The following is a 7,000-nucleotide window of genomic DNA, read 5'->3' as shown; positions in this document are numbered from 1 at the left end:
AGAGATGGCTGTTCTCTTGATTAAACACAGGGATTCTTTATATTAGACGCAGCATCCGCTGTTATATTATACACAGGGGCTGCTGTCCTCTTCATTATACGGAGGGATTGCTGTTGACTATATTATGCACAGGGACTGCTTTTTTCTGTATTATACAGAGTTACTGCTGTTCTTTATATGATACATATGAACTGCTGTTCTCTCTCTCGTACACAGGGCGTGCTGTTTTCTAAAATAGACAGAGGGGCTGCAATTCTCGAAATTGTACACAAGGACTGCTGTTCTCTATATTATACACAGGGATTGCTGCTTTCTATATTACACACTGGGCTAGCTGCTCTCTATATTATGCTCAATGACTCATGTTCTCTATATTATATGCAGTGACTCATGTTCTCTATATTGTTCACAGGGACTGCTGTTCTCGACATTGCACACAGAGATTGCTTTTTCTCTTTCATATACACAGTGACTGCTGTTCTCTAGTTGATCCATATGGACTGCTGTCTTCTATATTTTACACAGGGACTGCTGGTCTTTTATGGTGCATAGGCACTGCTGTTCTTTTAAACAGACACAGGGACTGCTGTTCTCTATATTATACACAGGGATGGCTGCTCTCTATATTACACACATGGATAGCTGTTCTCTATATTATACACACTGGTTCAAATTTTCTATATTGTACACAGGGGCTGCTGTTCTCTTTTTCAAACACAGGGATTCATGTTCGTTATATTCGACACCGCATCTGCTGTTCTCTACATTATGCATAGACTCTGGTGTTCTTTATATTATACACAGGCACAGCTGTTTTCTTTATTAAAGACAGGGATTCATGTTCTTTATATTAGACACAGCATCTTCTGTTCTCTATATTTTCCACAGGCACTGCTGTTCTCTGAAATTGACAAGAGCAGTTGTTCTCAACCTTGTACACAGAGATTGCTTTTCTCTATAATATACACAGTGACCGCTATTCTCGACATTGTACATATAGACTGCGTTTCACGATATTATACACAGGGACTGCTGTTCTCTGTATTATACAGAGGGACTGCTGTTGTCTAATTCTGCACAGGGACTGCTGTTTTCTATGTTATACAGAGAGACTGCTGTTCTCAAAATTTACATATGAACTACTGATTCTATATTGCACACAGGGACTGCTGTTCTTCATATAATGTACAGGCACTGCTGTTCTCTAAAATAGACAGAGGGACTGCTATTCTATGTATTGTACACAGGAACTGCTGTCCTTGATATTATACACAGGGACTGCTGCTCTCTATATTACATACAGGGATAGCTGTCCTCTATATTATACACAGCGACTCATGTTTTGTGTATTGTACACGGAGTGCTGTTCCCTATATTATACACAGACACTGGTATTCTCTACACTATACACACGGACGACTGTTCTCTTTTTTAAACACAGGGATTCATGTTCTTCATATTAGAAATAGCATCTGCTGTTTTCTGTACTATTCACAGGGACTTCTGTTCTCGACATTGTACACAGAGATTGTTTTTCTCTAGATTATACACCGTGACTTCTATTCTCTAGATGATACATCTGGACTGCTGTTCTCTATAATTGACACAGGGTTTGCTGGCCTTTATATTGTGTACAGGCACTGTTGTTCTCTGAATTAGACACAGGGACTGCTGTTATCTCCATTAACACAGGGACTACTGCTCTCTTTATTACACGCTGGGAAAGCTGTTCTCTATATTATACATAGTGACTCATATTCTCTATATTGTACACAGGACTGCTGTTCTCTATGTTATACACAGACACTGGTGTTCTCTATATTATACACAGGGATGGCTGTTCTCTTCATTAAACATAGTGATTCATGTCCTTTATATTAGACACAGTATCTGCTGTTCTCTATATTATACACAGATGCTGGTGTTCTCTATATATAATCACAGGGATCGTTGTTCATTTTATTAAACAGAGGGATTCATGTTCTTTATATTAGATACAGCATCTGCTGTTCTCTCTAGTATACAAGGGACTGCTGTTCTCAACATTATACACAGAGAATGCTTTTCTCTATATTATACACAGTGACTGCTATTCTCTAGGTTATACATATGGACTGCTGTTCTCTATATAAGACACAGGGAATGCTCTTCACTATATTATATATATGAACTGCTGTTCTCTATATTTTACACAGGGACTGCTGTTCTCAATACTGTACACAGAGAGTGCTTTTCTCTATATTATACACAGTGACTGCTGTTCTCTAGATTATACATATGGACTGCTGTTCTCTGTATAAGACACAGGGAATGCTCTTCTCAATATTATACATATGAACTGCTGTTCTCTATATTTTACACAGGGACTGCTGTTCTTTATATTGTGCTGAGGCACTGCTGTTCTTTAAAATCAACACAGGGACTGCTGCTCTCTATATTACGCACAGGGACTGCTGCTCTCTATATTACGCACAGGGACTGCTGTTTTCTATATTACGCACTGGCACTGCAGTTCTCTATATTATACGCAGTGACACATATTCTCTATATTGTACACAGGGACTGCTGTTCTCTATATTAGACACAGATGCGGGTATTCTCTATATTATACACAGGGATGGGCCAGATGTGAATTTCAGAGAAAAGCACTCTCTGTGTACAGTGTCGAGACCAGCAGCCCCTGTGTATCATATGGAAAACAGCCGTTTCTGTATATAATATAGAGAACAGCAGTCTCTGTGTCAATTTCAGACAACTGCAGTGCTTGTGCATAATATAAACAACAACAGTCCCTGTGTATAATATGGAGAACAGAAGATGCTGTGTCTAATATAAAGAACACAAATCCCTGTGTTAAATGAATAGAACAGCCATCCCTTTGTACGATATAGAGAATATGTGTCACTGTGTGTAATACCGAGAACAGTTATCCCTGTGCAAAATAAAGAGAACAGCAGTCTCTGTGTATAATATAGAGAACAGCAGTTCATATGTATTATCCAGAGAACAGCAGTCACTGTGTATAATATAGAGAAAAGCGCTCTCTGTGCACAATGTTGAGAACCCTGTGTATAATATAGAGAACAGCAGATGATGTGAATAATATAAAGAACATGCATCACTGTGTTTAAAAAAGAGAACAGCTGTCACTGTGTATAATATGGAGAACACTAGTGTATGCATATAATATAGAGAACAGCAGTCCCTGTTTACAATATGAAGGACATAAGTCATTGTGTATAATATAGAGACAAGCCATTCCTGCGTGTAATATAGAGAGCAGCAGACTCTGTGTATAATGTAGAGAACTGCAGTCCATCTGTATGATACAGAAAATAGCAGTCCCTGTGTATAATATAGAGAAAAGCAGACCTGTGTGTAATATAGAGAACAGCAGTCCAAATGTATCATCTAGAGAAAAGCACTCTCTGTGTACAATGTCGAGAACAGCAGTCCCTGTGTATATTTGACAACAGTAGTGCCTGTGCATTATATAAAGAACAGCAGTTCCTGTGTGTAATATAGACAACAGCAGTTCATATGTATAATATAGAGAACAGAAGGCCCGCTGTATAAGACAGAGAACAGCAGTCCCGGTGTACAATATGGTGAACACTAGACCCTGTGAATAATAGAGTTCAGCAGATGCTGTGTCTAATACAAAAAAAACATGAATCCCTGTGTTTAATAAAGATAACAGTGATCCTTGTGTCTAATATAGAGAACAGCAGTCCATCTGTACAATACAGAAAACAACAGTCCCTGTGTATAATATAGAGAAAAGCAGTCCTGTGTATAATATAGAGAACAGCAGTCCCTGTGTCTAATACAGGGAACAACATTCACTGGGAATAATACAGAGAATAGATGTACCTGTGTATAATATAGACAACAGCAGTCCCTAATATCGAGGACAGCTATCCAGATGTGTAATCCAGAGGAAAGCACTCTCTGTGTACAGTGTCGAGACCAGCAGTTCCTGTGTATCATACGGAAAACAGCAGTTTCTGTATACAATATAGAGAACCGCAGTCTCTGTGTCAATTTCAAAGAACTGCAGTGCCTGTGCATAATATAAACAATATAATATGTATAATATGGAGAACAGAAGATGCTGTGTCTAATATAAAGAACACGAATCCCTGTGTTAAATGAATAGAACAGCTGTCTCTGTGTACAATATAGAGAATATGTGTTACTGTGTGTAATATAGAGAACAGTTATCCCTGTGCAAAATATGGAGAACAGCAGTCCCTGTGTATAATATAGAGAACAGCAGTTCATATGTATTATCCAGAGAACACTAGTCCCTGTGTATAATATAGAGAACAACAGATGATGTGAATAATATAAAGAACATGCATCACTGTGTTTAAAAAAGAGAACAGCCGTCACTGTGCATAATATGGAGAACACTAGTGTATGCACATAATATAGAGAACAGCAGTCCCTGTATACAATATAAAGGACATAAGTCATTGTGTATAATATAGAGACAAGCCATTCCTGCGTGTAATATAGAGAGCAGCAGTCTCTGTGTATAACATAGAGAACTGCAGTCCGTCTGTCTACTTTAGCGAACAGCAGTGCCAGTGCAATAAAGAAGAAGAGCAGTCCCTGTGTGCAATATAGACAACCGCAGTTCATATGTATAACATAGAGAACAGCAGTCCCTCTGAATAATGCAGAAAACAGCAGTCCCTGTGTTTAATAATGAGAACAGCAGTCTCTGTGTATAATTTAGAGAACAGCAGTCCCTGTGTCAATTTCAGAGAACAGCAGACTCTATGTCTAATATAAAGAACAAGACTCCCTGTGTTTAATGAAGGGAACAGCCGTCCCTGTGTAGAATATAGAGAGCATCAGTGTCTGTGTATAATATTGGGAACAACAGTTCCTGTGTACAATATAGAGAATATGAGTCACTGCATATAATATAGAGAACATCTATCTCTGTGTATAATATAGAGAGCAGCAGTCCCTGTATATAATATAGAGAACAACAGTCCCTGTGTCTATTTTAGAGAACAGCAGTGCCTGTGCACAATATAAAGAGCACGACTTCCTGTGTTTAATGAAGAGAACAGCCGTCCCTGTGTATAATATAGAGAACACCAGTGTCTGGGTGTAATATAGAGAACAGCAGTCCCTGTGTACAATATAGAGAATATGAGTCACTGTGTATAATATACAGAACAGCTATCCAAGTGTGTAATATCGAGAGCAGCAGTCCCTGTGTATAATATAGAGGACAGAAGTCCCTGTGTCTAATTTAGAGAACAGCAATGCCTGTGCATAATATAAAGAACAGCAGTCCCAGTGTAAGATATAGAAAACTGCAGTGCCTGTGCACAATATAAAGAACAGCGGTCCGTATGTATAATCTAGAGAACAGCAGTCATTGTGTATAAAATAGAGAAAAGCACTCTCTGTGTACAATGCCGAGAACAGCAGTCCCTGTGTATAATATAGAGAACAGCAGATTCTGTGTCTAATATAAAGAACATGAATCCCTGTGTTTAATACAGAGAACAGCATTCCCTGTGTACAATAGAGAGAACATGAGTCATTGTGTATAATATAGAGAACAGCTATCCCTGTGTGTAGTATAGAGAGCAGCACTCCCTGTGTATAATTCAGAGAACAACAGTCGCTGTGTCTATTTTAGAGAACAGGCCCTCTGTGCTATATAGAGAACAGCAGTCCCTCTGTCTACTTTAGAAAACAGCAGTGCCTGTGTGTAATATAGAGAACACTAGTGTGCGTGTATTATAGAGAGCAGTAGTGCCTGTGCACAATATAACGAACAGCAGTGCCTGTGTAAAATATGGACAACAGCAGTTCATATGTATAATACTGGGAAGAACATTCCCCCGTGTCTTCTATAGAGAACAGCAGTCCATATGTCTAATCCAGAGAACCGCAGTCACTGTTTAATATAGAGAAAAGCACCCTCTGTGTACAGTGTTGAGAACAGCAGTCCTGTGAATAATATAGAGAACAGCAGATGCTGTATCTAATAAAAAGAACTTGAATCCCTGAGTTTAATAAAGAGAACAGCACTCTTGTGTATAATATATAGAACAGCATTCCATCTGTATAATACAGAAAACAGCAATCCTGTATAATATAGAGAAAAGCAGTCTCTGTGCACAATGTTGAGAACAGCAGTCCCTGTGTTTAATAAAGTGAACAAAAGTCCTGTGTATAATATAGAGAACAACAGTTTCTGTGTCGCATATAGGGAGCAACAGTCCCTGTGTCTAATACAGGGAACAGCAGTCTCTGTGTATAATATAGAGAATAGCTGTACCTGTGTATAATATGGACAACAGCAGTCCCTGTGTCTAATATAGAGGACAGCAATCCATTAGAGAAAAGCACTCTCTGTGTACAATGTCGAGTACAGCACTCCCTGTGTATAATATAGAGAACAGCAGTCCCTCTGTATAATACAGAAAACAGCAGTCCCTGTGTCTATTTTAGAGAACCGCAGTGCCTGTGCACAACATAAAGAACAGCAGTCCCCGTGTAAAACATAGAGGACAGCAGTTCATATCTATAATATGGAGAAGAGCATCCCCTGTCTCTTATATAGAGAACAGCAGTCGTTGCGTATAATCCAGAGAAAACCACTCTCTGTGTACAATGTCGAGAACCGCAGTTCCTGTATAATATAGAGAATAGTAGATGCTGTGGAGAAAGTGAGGACTGCAGATGCTGGAGATCAGAGCTTAAAAATGTGTTGCTGGAAAAGCGCAGCAGGTCAAGCAGCATCAAAGGAGCAGGAGAATCGATGTTTCGGGCATAAGCCCTTCTTCAGGAATGAGGAGGGTGTGCCAAGCAGGCTAAGATAAAAGGTAGGGAGGAGGGACTTGGGGGAGGGGCGTTGGGAATGCGATAGGTGGAAGGAAGTTAAGGTGAAGATGATAGGCCAGAGAGGGGATGGGGGCGGAGAGGTCGGGAAGAACATTGCAGGTCAAGAAGGCGGTGCTGAGAC

Source organism: Chiloscyllium plagiosum, chromosome 17 (genome assembly GCF_004010195.1).
Source record: "Chiloscyllium plagiosum isolate BGI_BamShark_2017 chromosome 17, ASM401019v2, whole genome shotgun sequence".
NCBI lineage: Eukaryota > Metazoa > Chordata > Chondrichthyes > Orectolobiformes > Hemiscylliidae > Chiloscyllium > Chiloscyllium plagiosum.
Note: the sequence above shows the minus strand (reverse complement) of the source record.